Genomic DNA, 17,290 nt, shown 5'->3' on the forward strand with positions numbered 1-17,290 from the left:
ACATAACCATTTGTTCGAGGGTACAACAACTGAACATATTAAAGAGGATTACATCATTTGAACTTATCGCTCCTATCCCAAAAGTACTACCATAGATAGTCATCTCGTCATTAAAACTAATCATTCATAACTTAGGCTAATCCTCCAAAAGCGGTGCTGCATGAAATTCTTGTCTGATTGCTCTGGCTCTGCACACTACCATGGATCAAGAAATGCGAGCACGCACGACATCCCTAACCTGCTCCATTAAAGCAGTGATGAGGTCTAGGATAGTTGCAAGTAGAGCTGGATTAATCTGACCCTCAAGATGGCCTCTAGCTATAACACGGGTGGTAGCCTCAATCCTTTCCATGCTATGAGCTAATCCGGCCGGAAGGACCCCACCCTCAATCCTTGGTGCAGTAAGTCGATCCAACAGATCACTCCTAACATTACGGGCCTCAGACAGGCCACCCAAAGTCATATGATAATTGGCAATAAGAGAAGCCTGAGTGGTAGCATCTAGCAGTCCATGGGGTGCAGGTGGCGTAGACCCAGGAGATCCAAACGGATAACCAAGCACGGTATCAGGTGACAATGGTGCAGGAGATAAAGGTGGCATTTCCTCAGTATGTGCTGGGCTCTGTACAGGGGAGGGAACAGAAATTGGTGGAACCTCATGGATGTCTACAGAAACCTCTGGAAGAGGGTCTGATACTGGTATAATTGGGATCGTGGAAGGCCCCACTCCTTTTGCCCTCATTAACCTTTGTGCCCTTGGTAACTCTTCATCCTCTAGTGCCACCCTTGCGGCCATTCTTGCTCTGGTAGTCGCCCTAACTACGGTCATTAATTCCTCAGCGGTCCTCTCTTCATTCTCATCAGGATCCTCCATGAGATCCTCCTCAGCCACAATCCTTTCCGGAATAACATCCTTAACTGCAACATTCTCAATATGAATCTCATCCGGTCCCTCATTAGGGTACTCCATTAGATTCATAATTTGATCTCCAGCTTGTAATAAAACATCCTCATGCTGATGCTCCTGAACCTCAGGGTTCGGTGCCCTGCTGCCCTATACGAGAACGAACTATGTTACTATCACGATATTTATAAGGGTTCCCGTAAGGGTTTTAACTGTCAGTACTACGTTAGGTAGCCCGACTATGAACTTGGCAAGAGTTCTTATTTATCTTAGTGTACTTATTATCTTAACGTCACTTCATCTCTGAGGTTTATAACGCTTAGCTCTGATACCACTTCTGTAACACCCCCAAATCCGGGGTCGGGGATCCGGGTTGTCACGAGTTCCATTTCCCTTAATATCACCCAATCTTAATAAATAACCAACTACTCTGTACTGTGACCCCACAATAAACACACACACACCACAAGTTATAGTCTCAGAGATGAATATCCTAAAATAATCACAAGTCGTTTTATTCCACAATTATATTCCAATGCACCTTAAACAGGTTTCTGAATAATTTTACATTTCTTTGCCATTATTACAATTCATGATATACATAAGTCTGGTACATTATTAGTTGAAAACTTAGCCTATTGGTAATTTCTACCTCAGCTACAGCGGCCTCAACGCTTCCAGAAAGCTGCAGTACGTTTCCTATCCGCTTGCGAATTGGGAGCTTGGTCTTGTTCATCTTATCTATCTGATGTTGTGTGATGAAAGAAGAAAGCAAGGGTGAGCAGCAAGCCCACCAAAATAATATGTATAATGATTTACAGTATATGAGCCTTCTCATAGTACTCATGAAAGTCTTGGTCAAAAGAAATGAACCAAGTTTGATATCTTAATGCGATGAAGTCGCAAAATATTCAGTATATATACATATATACTTTTCAAAATCTTGGAAGTCCTCTTCCATGTATAATATACACAAAGTTCCAGTTTATAACTGTATAAAAAAAATATCGTTGCAAGGTGATCTCATATATCTAACCTTGTCTCAACGTTATTCTGAAAATCTTTGTCATGCATAAGATAATCATTTACTAGATATAAGTTTAAAATATGAAGTTACCAGATACTCCAATATACTTATATATTTTCCAAATACTACTTGAACTACCACTGTTCAAGTTATAATTAGTTCAAAAGTTCATCTCACTGATGAAACTACAAGACAAGATTTGAATAGATTAAATCTTTGAAATATTATTAAAGGAAATGAAGTTATGATATACTTCATTAAGTTCTGATATATATATATATATCCACATATACATCTTCTTTATACATTTCCTGAAAACCTCTGTCATGTAAAGTATGAACAGAGTTTGAAACATCCAATAAATTTTGGGGAAGGAAAAGAATTTTGGCATAAACCAGGTATCTCGCTGATCAGGCAAAGATACCAATAAGTAACCTTTTCTACTAGTAGATGGACGAATTCCTCACTGGTCATCACCCTGGTCGCAATAGGACCTTATGCTGGACTGCCACTCAGCCACTTATGCATTTGATGGACTCCCACTGAGCCACTTACACTCTCATGGACGCCCACTGAGCCCATGTTGCTTATGCCGACTCAATAGATGGACTTACTTCCCGAACGTTGGGTAAGTAATCAATTCATTTACCAAAACTGCAACCTTGTTGCGAATATAAAATACACCACAGAGCCGGATCCCTCAGGTTTTGAGCGAGTATTTAAATCCCCTTAAAAAGGAAGATCTTAAATATAAAAATGAGTTTTGGGATCCGCTCTAACTTTTAAAAATCATTTTGAAGACTCGAAAACACTTTAAAGAGTGTTTGGAGTAAAGCTGATTTAATAAAGTAAATCAGTCCCCAGTATATTTAGAAAATGTCTGAATATTATTATTTAAATAATATTCCCATAAAGAATAATCTTTATAAAAATAATTGAAGTAGAAGTATTAAAACTTATACTTGAAACGAGTATTAAATAACCAAAGATATACTTATACGAAAGTACTATCTTTATTTGAATAATCGAAAATAAGTTTGATTATTGACACCTTATTCTTTAATAAAATAAAGAATATATTGCAGTAATAAGCGGAGTCATAATACCTCGAATGAATATTATAAATAATATTCATAAAATAAAGGAGTCATACATCCTCAAATGAATATCCAAGTAATATCCAATAATAATATAAAAGAGTCATAAGCCCTCGAATAATATTCGAAATAATATTCAATAAATAATATAAAGTTATCGAATAACCCTTATTCGATTAATAGTTTTGAAAACTATAACCATATATATATATATGAATATATATATATATATATACATATATACAAAATCAACTCGGGATTCTCGACTCCCGGTTTTAGAAAATGTTTTCACCTTTTGGGTCCTTATAATAAGGGTATATGCAAAATACTGCTAACCTCTAGCATAGGTATTATCAACTGAACCAACAGATATATATATGGCAAGAATACGAAACAGGCATGCATATGTACCATATAACATGCTACAATATATCGCAAGAATCTGCTATAACAAATATGCATTTAACGCAAGATCATGCATATACACAAATACATCACAACAACAGTATAACGGATAGAAAACTTGTTTGAGCGACTTGGGGTGATAAAAGGCTCGGGACGAGTTTGGTAACCTATAAACAACAAGTAAGTTGGAATTAAACCAAAGTCACTTGTAAATCTATACTTTAACTAACTTAGACTCTAACGCTTGTTTTGCGCTTATTGATTCTCTTAAGTCACTCAAGTACCCTCGGCTCCACCATTTTTAATAATTTAACCTTTACGAGTTTTAAGGCGATTCCTTCGCGAGTGTCTTACTAACTGCCTAACACACTTACCATAAATGTTTCATACATTAATTAACCCATTTTGGTCTTTAATCTATGTTTCAAAGTAAGGCAAGGGGAAAATTTTCGTTCGCGAAACGCCGTTACTTGAAACGGTCGCTTCTCCTAAACCGTGCATCGGAATCGAACGAACTACATATCAAAACGAAGCTCGTAACACGAGCTATCTAGACATGGCAATGGTCATAATCTAGCAGGGGGTTCTCGGGTCCTAATGTTATGCAAAAAAACAGTTCTAAAGAAAATCGGACGTTACGACGGCTATGTTTACGCGATTTCCCAATTTTAAACCATTCAAAACCAACCACAATTCAACCTCAAATCAAACACACAATCAACATCCATCCTTATCTCATCATAACAGCCCCAATCAATTCAATTCCAACATTTATACTTATGCCTAAGCTTAACTTTAACTATACTTAAGTTCTTTTAATCAAAACAACAAGATTTACCATTCCATTTCAATACCACTTCAACCCAAACTCTAAACCACAACCATTAAGCTACAATATCAACATAATAATCAAAATCATCTTATTAAACATAGGAATCTAGGGTTTGGAGATGATATACCTTCCTCGAAGTGGTGGGAGGAGCTAGGAAGCCTTAAGATGCCATGAGAAGTCTTAGGAATGCTTGGATCTTCAAGGAAATCAAGAAAAATTTCAAGTTAAAAACTTGAAAACACTATTCATTGTCTTCTTCATTGATTAAATGAAGAAGATTGAGAAGGAATTGATGGCTTAAACTCATGATATAGCCCTAACTAAGCATAAGGATGATTAGGGAATTAACTCACCAATTTAGGAAGCTTGGATCTTGAGTTTTGAATTTCTTGCCCTTTTGCAATAGTAAAAGCCGAGAGCAAGCTTGCTTTGATGAGAGAATGATTTTTGTGTTTTGATGAAAATGATTTGCTTGGCTTGGTTGGTTTGATTTTGTTTTTGTTTTAGTAAATTACCTAGTTGCCCTTGATTTTGTGTGGTTAAAAAGCCACCACATCTCCTTCCTTCCCATGTCATGCCTATGTCATGCTGTGATGTCATACTTCCCTCTTTGTCCTCCTCTCATTGGTTGGGTGACATCACTCTCTCTAATCCCCTTTGATTAACTTCCTAATTGTTTGCCTAATGACCGCTGATCTGCTATACGGTTCGCTTAACTTTCGTTTTCGTTTATCGTTTGAAGGATCATACCCGGGATCTTATTACTTAGGTTCCCTTAACCTTTCTCAATACATTATATTCCTTTTTATGATCCTCTATTATAATCCTTTAATTTAAATCCTTTTTATCCTGCTACCTTATACTCAATTCTTTCCGTATCTAGTGGATTTCCGGGAAAAATCAAAGTGTTTGAATTTGGATTCTAACGATCTTTACATACACTTATATCCCATATAAAGTACTAATAAAATCTCAGAATATCCAAATCAGAACCCCTACATAGTGTGGCATGAAAAGTTTTCTCATTCAGCAAAAACACTATTCATAAGGGTTTCAAAAATTTCCAAAAATTGGGGTTATTACATTTAATCATGACATTCCAGGGTAGAATGAATTAATTGTACGGTAACTACTCACTGAATAGGTTCTTGGTATTGTAAGCAGTGAATTCGTATTATCCGGATAGTCGCGATATGCTGAGAAGTATCCCTCACGATGTAGAATAAATATGATTAATTAATTAATCATATTTAATGAATTAGAGAATTTATATAAACAATGATAAAATAGTTTTATTATTATTTATTTCTACTACCGGCTTAATATTGAACCTACAGGGTCACACCATAAAAGAGAATGATTTAATGGTGGAGCAATTAATTAATAATGGTTGATAATTATTTATTTATGAAATAAATAAATAATTGGAAAATTTAATAATTGATTAAATGAGATTGAATTGAATATAAATTAATTAAGAAAAGGTTCTTAATATTATTAATTAAGAATTTAATTTTTGGAAATTAAATCAAGTGAGAGAATTATTTCTAAAGAGTTTAGAAAAAGGATTAATAATTAAAAGGTGTTTTAATTATTAGTGAGAATAATAAAGGGTTAATAATAATAATATTTTATGGAAAAAATTTCAGCTGAAAATTTTGCCTATAAATATACTATTATAAACCCTATTTTTGCCTCAACCAAAAAGATTTACAAAACCCTAATTCTCTCCATCTCCTCCTTCATTACATCATTTTCTTGGTGGATACCGGTGGAGTGCTTCACACTTGAGGAGCAGCTGCTAAGGATCTCCGTTCATCGTTCTTGGATCGCTATTAAAGACCACCATCTTTCCATTAACGTAAATCTTTTTAAGGTAAACATACTGAACTACGAATTAAATATTATTTTTCGCATGGATCTTGCGGAGGGTTTCGGTTTTTTTTAAGATTAAATTTATGTTTTCACTGCGTTTATGTGCTAAAAACCCTTCAAAGGCATCAGAGCTACTTGCGAAAAGTTTTTAATTCATTTATGTGTTTAACTGTTTTCGATATATGAGCATGTATGTGATTCGCCATGATTTGATGTTGATATAATATGCTTATATATGTATGGTTTTGAATATATGATATTCATGTGAGTTGTATAATCATAAGATGATAATGTAATCTGTATATATACTGATATATACATGATTTATGTTTGTTCTAATTATGTGAATCATATTAGATTCATATTCTGAATTGGCTGCTGCAGATTTGCTGAAATCTGGGTCTGGTATCTGATTTACGCAAACGAATACCCTATTCCATAGGTAAACGAGCGTCTGAACAAAACTGATATCTAAGGCTATCAACGACTCGTCTGAAAGGCGTTTGACGTCGTTTACTGCCTGTAAACAGTGATTCTTGTTTTTCTGATTTGATTCTGATTTTTCTGATTTTTGTCATATTTTCTTTTTATGATTAGATCATGGATAATATGATATGTTAAGATCAGATTATGTGTTTTAACATGCTTTTATGTGTTGTATGAGCATGGTTGATGGTTATGGCCTTTCGACCTTAGTGTAATGGTTTTGGTTTTGGTTTTAAATACGACTTGCATGTCGTCAATCTTTGTAATCATAAATCTCGAATGTAACTCGAGTTATTCTTGTAAGTTTATTAGATTAGTTTTACTTTCAATCATGTAATGTAATTGGAGACTCAAGAAGGCTATCCAATGGAGGTGATACAAAGAAGAAGACGAGGCATACAAGAAGTCTAAACAAAGAAGAAGACTTATGTAATAAGTAGTTGTATATATTTCCATCACCATATTAGATTGACCTTGATCTTTATCATGAGCTTGATAAAGATCACATAGGATGGGGCCATAACCAAACACATTTACTTTATTGCACTTTACATTTACTTGTTTATTTAATTTTATATATGAGATATATGCCTATGTTTACCATGCGATAATAGATTTAGGTGAACTTAAATCAATATAAGGCGTGCTCTAGAAAATCTAGAATAGGAATCGTTTCTTGCCTTAACAATAAATATTATGAATACGATCATGAGATTCTTGTGTTTATGAAACACGTAATTGAATATGAAATTTCAATATTGAGAGAAAGGATGATTCTGTCAACAACAGATTTCTATCTGTAAGAAAGGGTTATTAAGTAACGCCTCTTGACAATGCTCCACCCGATCTGGGAATCATCTGATTATCGATTATTTATTTGAAATATTTAATTTAAAAGGAAGAATCTCTTTATAATATGATTATGATTGTAACGTAATATAATCCCTCTAAAATTAAATAATATCAAGTAGTAATTGGCCAATGACACAACGGGCTTGTGTCGGTCATAGCCTTCCAACATGGTAAAAAGTGGTTCTTATTTTTAAATCATTGTCGTTCCGTGCTACAGCCGAGGGCTTTGATTTCAAAATAAGAAATATTTGTCTATTACATAGAGATGTGTACATTGAATTAGAATCTAAATGTCGGTATGTGCTACAGCCGTGGGCCGTTGGAGACTGATTCAATTATACGAAATGTTGGGTTAGACTTGACTTAGAATATTGAGTTTGTTATGCCACAGCCGTGACTCAATTATTCAAGAGGCTAAACTTATATTAGGGAATAACATAAGATGTAATTGGTAAGATTTGTCTGCCTATTGAACATCACATGACGTTTCGTGCCACAACCGAGGTTGTGTGATGGAATGTAGGATCCTTATTCCCACTAGCATTATGAATGCTTAATTTTCACTTAGGGGTTGTATAAATTAGATAAACTAGTGGGAGACACTTATGAATAAAGACCCGATTCATATAGTATTTTGAAATGAAATTAAATATTTGCTAAGTGTTGTTATGTGTTTATCATTTACAGATTTACTATATTCGTCATGTCTTTTGCACTATCACTCCGGAGCATACTAGATGCTCACAAGTTGACTGGTCCTAATTTAGCTGTTTGTTTTCACTGTAACAAGTTGGGGCAGTGGAAGAGGAACTGCAAGCTTTACCTTGCAGAATTGAATAAGAAGAAGGGTAGTAAGACTACCGCTTCTGATTCAGGCATGTTCATGATCGAAGTTAATATGTCACTAGGTCAAATTTCTACTTGGGTATTAGATACCGCCTGTGGTTCTCATATTTGCAATTCGTTGCAAGGACTAATGGGAAGTAGGACTCTTGAAAAAGATGAGGTGATTCTACGTATGGGCAATGGAGCAAGGGTTGCGGCCAAATCTGTAGGATCATTTAGTCTACATATGCCTACGGGCAAGACTATTATTTTGAATAATTGTTATTACGTTCCCTCTATTGTGAGGAATATTGTTTCTATTCCTATGTTGGATTTGGATGCTTTTTCATTTATTATTAAGAATAATGAATGTTTTATCCTTAGAGATAATGTTCTTTAAGGACGTGGTATTTTAAATAATGGTTTGTATGTATGTGACGTAGAGCATGATTTACTTCAGATTGAACAAACTAATAAAAGAAAATGAGATGATGAAAATCTGACCTATTTATGGCACTGTAGGATATGTCATATTAGTGAAAATAGACTCTAGACATTGCATAAGGAAGGGTTACTTGACCCCTTTGATTTTGAATCATATCCTACATGCGAGTCTTGTCTATTGGGTAAAATGACCAAATCTCCATTTAGTGGACATGGAGAGAGGGCTGCAGATTTGCTAGGATTGGTACACACAGATGTATGTGGACCAATGTCTACGCAAGCCATGGGTGGAATTTCGTACTTCATTACTTTCATAGATGATAGATCTAGATTCGGATATGTGTATTTGATGAAACACAAGTCTGGAGCCTTTGAAAAGTTCAAAGAATATAAACATGAAGTGGAGAAACAAACCAAACACAGTATTATAACTCTTCGATCATATCGAGGTGGTGAATACTTGAATGGAGAGTTTCTAGATTATCTCAAAGAAAATGGTATAGTCTCCCAGTGGACTCCTCCATATACTCCACAGTTAAATGGGGTATCTGAAAGGAGAAATCGAACTTTGTTAGACATGGTTCGGTCCATGATGAGCTATGCGAATCTTCCAGTATTCCTATGGGGTTATGCATTGGAAACCTCAGCATATTTACTGAATAAGGTGCCTTCCAAATCTGTTCCTCAAACACCATATGAGATATGGAATGAAAGGAAACTGAGTCTTAAACACGTTAAGATTTGGGGATGTCCAGCTTATGTCAAGAAAGTTGACCCAGATAAGCTGGAATCTCGATCCGTAAAATGTAATTTTGTGGGATATCCTAAAGAGACTTCGGGGTATTACTTTTACACCGATCATCGGGTGTTTGTCTCCAGACATGCTACCTTCTTGGAAAAGGAGTTTATCCTTGAAGGAAACAGTGGGAGCAAAATTGAAATTGATGAAGTTCAAGAAGCATAAACTACTACGGGTCAAGTGGAAACACATGTTCAGACTGAACAACCTTCTGTGGAACAGCCCATTCGTAGGACAGGGAGAGTGTATCGCCAACCTGAGAGGTATTATGGCCTTGTCATTGAGAATGAAAATGAGTTGTCAATCATTGATGATGACGACCCCGTGACCTATAATGAGGCTATGAGTAGTGTTGACTCAGAGAAATGGCATAGTGCCATGAAATCCGAAATAGAACCTATGTATACCAACCAAGTATGGACTCTGGTTGAGGCGCCTGAAGGTGTTAAGCCTATTGGGTGCAAGTGGGTATACAAAAGAAAGATTGAAGCAGATGGCCAGGTGGAGACCTATAAGGCCAGGCTCATGGCAAAAGGATTTAAACAAAGGCAAGGGATTGACTTTGATGAAACTTTTTCGCCTGTAGCCCTGTTAAAATCAATTCGGATTTTGCTTGCGATTGCTGCTTACTACGACTATGAGATCTGGAAAATGGACGTGAAAACGGCCTTCCTCAATGGGGAACTTGAGGAGGAAGTGTATATGACACAGCCAGAGGGTTTTCTTTCCAAGGGAAATGAACACCTAGTGTGTAAGCTGCTGCGAACCATATATAGTTTAAGGCAAGCTTCTCGTAGATGGAACATCCGTTTTGATGAGACAATCAAGAGTTTGGTTTTATCAAAAACATAGATGAACCATGTGTCTACAAGAAGGTTAGTGGGAGCGCGGTAACATTTCTTGTATTGTATGTAGATGACATACTTCTTATAGGAAATGATATACCGATGCTACAATCAGTCAAAGTATGGCTATCAAAGAACTTCACCATGAAGGACTTGGGAGAAGCATCCTACATTCTCGGTATGAAGATCTATAGAGATAGATCTAGAAGAATGATAGGTCTTACCCAGGGTACATACATCCAGAAAGTGCTTAAAAGGTTTAGCATGGAAAACTCCAAAAGAGGTCTCATATCGATGAGCCATGGAGTGTCCCTTTTCCGAAAAAATGTCTCCTAAGACACCTGAGGAAAGAGAGCGTATTAGTAAGATTCCTTATGCTTCAGCAGTAGGATCTATCTTGTACGTGATGTTGTGTACAAGGCCTGATGTTGCTTATTCAAATAGTGTGACGAGCAGATATCAGTCCAATTCAGGTGAAGACCACTTGAAAGCAGTGAAAAACATCCTTAAGTACTTGCGAAGGACTCAGGACATTTTTCTTGTTTTTGGTGGTGAATATGAGTTGAAAATAGAGGAGATGTCAATGTCGAGAGAGTTGACACACATAACAATATATCAGACCCACTCACAAAGCCACTTTCTCAGAGTCACTTTGATCATCATAAAGACTAGATGGGTATTAGGTACTAGAGTGATTGGCTTTAGTACAAGTGGGAGATTTAAAGAGATATGTCCTAAGTCCAATCATGTATGAGGATTTAGGAATAACTTTTATATAATCTGTTTTGATTTCATTGATATTAATAAAAGGCTTGTTTTGTTTTTATTGCGGGCTCTATCTATTTAAATGTTTAAATAAGATATACCACAGTTTAGAGTAAAGCTTTTTATGGATTGTGATGAGATCATAATAATGAGACCTAAAAGATGATAACTCTAAACTTAAATAGTTCCTGGTCGTAGGATTACTAACTGGTAATTAATAATCCGCAAAGATCGGTACATACTATACTTGCTTCATTATGAAGGATGTCTGTTCTCATAGATATTTGTATGGTGACACTATAGCTAGTATGTAGGTGCTTATTATAGAATAAGTTCACTGAACATGACTCATACAGCTGAACAACTGATGGAGTTCACTCACGTGTCAGCAGTTGTTCACATAGTGATAGTTGTAAAAGTATCCTTAGACTTGAGGTCATCATAGTCATCTTGTGTACACTGAACTATGCTTTGGTTTAGTTCTTAGTCTCAAGGGACAATTATAAGGGCTCTACTGGGTATAGGAATTTGTACACGAAGATAGTGTATGATCAATAAAGGATCTACCCCTTCCAGTGTAGGAACAGAATGTTCAATGCTGATCCACTTATGTTAGTTCAGGAATCTCTGGCCAGAGTGAATGAAATTAGAAAGGAGTTTCTAATTTACATTAAATAGAACTAAGCATAGTGAATGGGAAAGCAAGTTATTAAATAAGATAGGCTTGACACAAGTTCCATGACTTGTATTTAATCGTGACATTGCAGGGTAGAAGGAATTAATTGTACGGTAACTACTCACTGAATAGGTTCTTGGTATTTTAAGCAGTGAATTCGTATTATCCGGATAGTCGCGATATGTTGAGAAGTATCCCTCACGATGTAGAATAAATATGATTAATTAATTAATCATATTTAATAAATTATAGAATTTATATAAATAATGATAAAATAGTTTTATTATTATTTATTTTTACTACCGGCTTAATATTGAACCTACAGGGTCATACCATAAAAGAGAATGATTTAATGGTGGAGGAATTAATTAATAATGGCTGATAATTATTTATTTATGAAATAAATAATTAATTTGGAAAATTTAATAATTGATTAAATGAGATTGAATTGATTATAAATTAATTAAGAAAAGGTTCTTAATATTATTAATTAAGAATTTAATTTTTGGAAATTAAATCAAGTGAGAGAATTATTTCTAAAGAGTTTAGAAAAAGGATTAATAATTAAAAGGTGTTTTAATTATTAGTGAGAATAATAAAGGGTTAATAATAATAATATTTTATGGGAAAATTTTCAGCTGAAAATTTTACCTATAAATATACTATTATAAACCCTATTTTTGCCTCAACCAAAAAAATTTACAAAACCCTAATTCTCTCCATCTCCTCCTCCTTCATTACATCATTTTCTTGGTGGATACCGGTGGAGTGCTTCACACTTGAGGAGCAGCTGCTAAGGATCTCCGTTCATCGTTCTTGGATTGCTATTAAAGACCTCCATCTTTCCATTAACGTAAAGCTTCTTAAGGTAAACATACTGAACTACGAATTAAATATTATTTTTTGCATGGATCCTGCAGAGGGTTTCGGTTCCTTTTAAGATTAAATTTACATTTTCGCTGCCTTTATGTGCTAAAAACCCTTCAAGAAACCTATAAGACTTAGTGAAATTTTTCTTGTTTCTAATATGCAAATCAAATCATTAAGACTTAACATTCCTTTATACGACATCACTACCTTCGCATCAACATCACAAATTAATCAGAAAAGCAAACCTAAGGGATCATGATAAAATGCACATGCAACTATATGCAACATATTAACATGCATAATAAAATAATAAAAAAACTACATGACAAATATTCAACTATATGAACTAAACTATCATGAATATGCAACTATGTGGACTCAAACAAACAAATTCCTTAACTACCACCATCAAACTTAAAATTTTCAATGTTCTCAGTGAAGGTAATAGTAAGGAATAAACGCATACCTACTCGGAATTAGGATGGTCATCACCTCTACAGGTGGAGTGTCAGGAGGCGGGTACACAGAATCCTCATCAAAAACTGGCCACTGGATGTCAACTCCTGTGGCCCTGAAAGATGTCCCAAACACAAGGGTGAGATCATGTGCAAACCTACTATACGACTCGTACATCACATCCATCTGCCTCGAAAGCCGCCTATACTGCGCTGAACTCAAACCAGCACTATCCTCTACATCCTACTGTTGTCGCTGCTGCTGTGAAGAACCGGCCTCCCCAATCTGATGTCCCCATGCTGCTCTGCGGGCCTGAGAAGAACCACCAGCATATGTCTGATCGGCTGACTGGCCACCCGGCAAGTGACCATAGGAGTAACCAAGCCTCTTCTCATCATCCATCCCACCGTACCACTTCTACATCACTGCTATCATCGAACTATTAAAAGGGGCACTAGGCAACTGAAGCTGCTAGTATGCGGGCCAATGAACTCCAACCGCCACACAGAGCCTAGTCACAAACAAAGCATAAGGGATAGAACTCGTAGTGCTCCCACGCAGAAACCTCAGAATACCCTGATAAATGATGGAGCCAAGATCCATATAATCACCCTGTAATATCCCCCACAAAAACTTTGCCCGATCCACAGTAACATCATGCACATAAGAAGAAGGCATGATGTTCGCACAGATAAAAGAATTCCACGCATGAGCAAACCTATTCATGCATGAGGTAGGGAAAGTGGAATACTCGTTCGAACCCCTCTTAAATTTCCAGTGAGTATTTGGGACACGCAGCGTAACAACAATCAGGTTCAAGTCAAAATCATCCCCGGTCTTATTCACCCAATCCTCCTGAGCCCGATGTCTCTCGGGCAGGTTACTCACTCGACGAATAGCCTCAGGACTATAATCCACCGTCAACCCCCTCACCACCATAAACCTATTCTTATCCGCCTTCACGTTCACATAGAACTCACGAACAACACTCATAGGCACAGCAGCAGGTGCCTCGCAAAAAGAAACTCAACCCATCTCTAAAATCATCTCAAACAGATTACCATCCTTACCCGATGGCAGAAAACCTCTCTCCTTTGCTATATGGGTAACACCCCCAAATCCGGGGTCGGGGATCCGGGTTGTCACGAGTTCCATTTTCCTTAAAAACACCCAATCTTAATAATTAATCAATTACTCTGTACTGTGACCCCACAATAAACACACACACCACACGTTATAGTCTCAGAGATGAACATCCAAAAAAATAATCACAAGTCATTTTATTCCACAATTATCTGCCAATACACCTTAAAAGGTTTTCTGAATAAATTTACATTTTCTTTGCCATTATTACAATTCATAAATATCCATAAATCTGGTACATCAAAAGTTGAAAGCCTAGCCTATTGGTAGTCCCTACCTCACCTACAGCAGCATCAACGCTTCCAGAAGACTGCCGAACGTTTTCTAACCTCTTGCGAATCGGGAGCTTGTTCCGGTTCATCTTGTCTATCTGATGTTGTGTGATGAAAGAAGAAAGCAAGGGTGAGCAGCAAGCCCACCAAAATAATATGTATAATGATTAACAATATATGCGCCTTCTCATAGTACTCATGAAAGTCTTGGTCAAAAGAAATGAACCAAGTTTGATATCTTAATGCGATGAAGTCGCAAAATATTCAGTATATATACATATATACTTTTCAAAATATGGGAAGTCCTCTTCCATGCATAATACACACAGAGTTCCAGTGTATAACTGTATAAAAATATCGTTGCAAGGTGATCTCATATATCTAACCTTGTCTCGACATTTTTCTGAAAATCTTTGTCATGCATAAGATAATCATTTACTAGATATAAGTTTAAAAGATGAAGTTACAAGATACTCCAATATACTTATATCTTTTCCAAATACTACTTGAACTACCACCGTTCAAGTTATAATTAGTTTCAAAAGTTCATCACACTGATGAGACTACAAGATAAGACTTGAATAGATTCAATCTTTGAAATATTTTGAAGGAAATGAAGTTATGATATACTTCATTAAGTCCCGATATATATATACACCTATATATATATACATACGTTTCCTGAAAACCTCTGTCATGTAAAGTATGAACAGAATTGCAATATCCAATAAATTTTGAAAGGAAAGAATTTTGGCATAAACCTGATATCTTGTTGATCAGGCAAAGATACCAATAAGTAACCTTTTCTACTAGTAGATGGACGAATTCCCCACTGGTCATCACCCTGGTCGCAATAGGACCTTATGCTGGACAGCCACTCAGCCACTTATGCATTTGATGGACTCCCACTGAGCCACTTACACTATCATGGACGCCCACTGAGCCCATGTTGCTTATGCCGACTCGATAGATGGACTTACTTCCCGAACCTTGGGTAAGTAATCAATTCATTTACCAAAACTGTAACCTTGTTGCGAATATAAAATACACCATAGAGCCGGATCCCTCAGATTTTTAGCGAGTATTTAAATCCCCTTTTTAAAAGGAAGATCTTAAATATATAAATGAGTTTTGGGATCCGCTCTAACTTTTAAAAATCATTTTGAAGACTCGAAAACACTTTAAAGAGTGTTTGGAGTAATGCTGATTTAATGAAGTAAATCAGTCCCAATATATTTAGAAAATGTCTGAATATTATTATTTAAATAATATTCCCATAAAGAATAATCTTTATACAAATAATTGAAGTAGAAGTTGTAAGACTTATACTTGAAATGAGTATTAAATAACCAAAGATATACTTATATGAAAGTACTATCTTTATTTGAATAATCAAAAATAAGTTTGATTATCGAAACACTATTCTTTAATAAAATAAAGAATATTATTAAATAATAAGCGGAGTCATAATACCTCGAATGAATATTATAAATAATATTCATTAAATAAAATAACGGAGTCATACATCCTCAAATGAATATTCAATTAATAATCATTAATAATATAACTGAGTCATAAGCCCTCGAATGAATATTCGAAATAATATTCAATAATAAAATAAAGGAGTCATAAGTCCTCGGATGAATATTCGAAATAATATTCAATAATAAAATAAAGGAGTCATAAGTCCTCGGATGAATATTCGAAATAATATTCAATAATAAAATAAAGGAGTCATAAGTCCTCGGATGAATATTCGAAATAATATTCAATAATAAAATAAAGTTATCGAATAAACCTTATTCAATTAATAGTTTTGAAAACTATAAACATATATATAAATATATAGATATATAAAATCTACTCGGGATCCTCGACTCCCGGTTTTAGAAAATGTTTTCACCTTTGGGTCCCTATACTAAGGGTATATGCAAATTACTGCTATTCTCTGGCATAGGTATTATCAACTGAACCAACAGATATATTTGGCAAGAATACGAAACAGGCATGCATATATATACCATATCAGCATGCTTCAATATATCGCAACATTTGCTAATTAACCAACATGCATCTATCGCAAGATAATGCATATACATATATACATCACAACAACAGTATAACGGATAGAAAACTTGCCTGAGCGACTGGGGGTTACGAATGGCTCGGGACGAGTCTGGTAACCTATAAGCAACAAGTAAGTTGGAATTAAACCAAAGTCACTTGTAAATCTATACTTAAACTAACTTAGACTCTAACGCTTGTTTTGCGCTTACTGATTCTCTTAAGTCACTCGAGTACCCTCGGCTCCACCATTTTTAATAAATTAACTATTACAAGTTTTAAAGCGATTCCTTTGCGAGTGTCTTACCAACTGCCTAACACTCTTACCATAATTGTTTCATACATTAATTAACCCTTTTTGGTCTTTAACCTATGTTTCAAAGTAAGGCGAGGGGAAAAGTTTCGTTCGCGAAACGCCGTTACTTGAAATGGTCGTTTCTCCTAAACTGTGCATCGGAATCGAACGAACTATATATCAAAACGAAGCTCGTAACATGAGCTATCTAGACATGGCAATGGTCATAATCTAGCAGGGGGTTCTCGGGTCCTAATGTTATGCACAAAAACAGTCTAAAGAAAATCGGACGTTACGACGGCTATGTTTACGTGATTTCCCAAATTTAAACCATTCAAAACCAACCACAATTCAACCC

This window comes from Apium graveolens, chromosome 4 (assembly GCF_009905375.1).
Source record: "Apium graveolens cultivar Ventura chromosome 4, ASM990537v1, whole genome shotgun sequence".
In the NCBI taxonomy this organism is placed as follows: Eukaryota; Viridiplantae; Streptophyta; class Magnoliopsida; order Apiales; family Apiaceae; genus Apium; species Apium graveolens.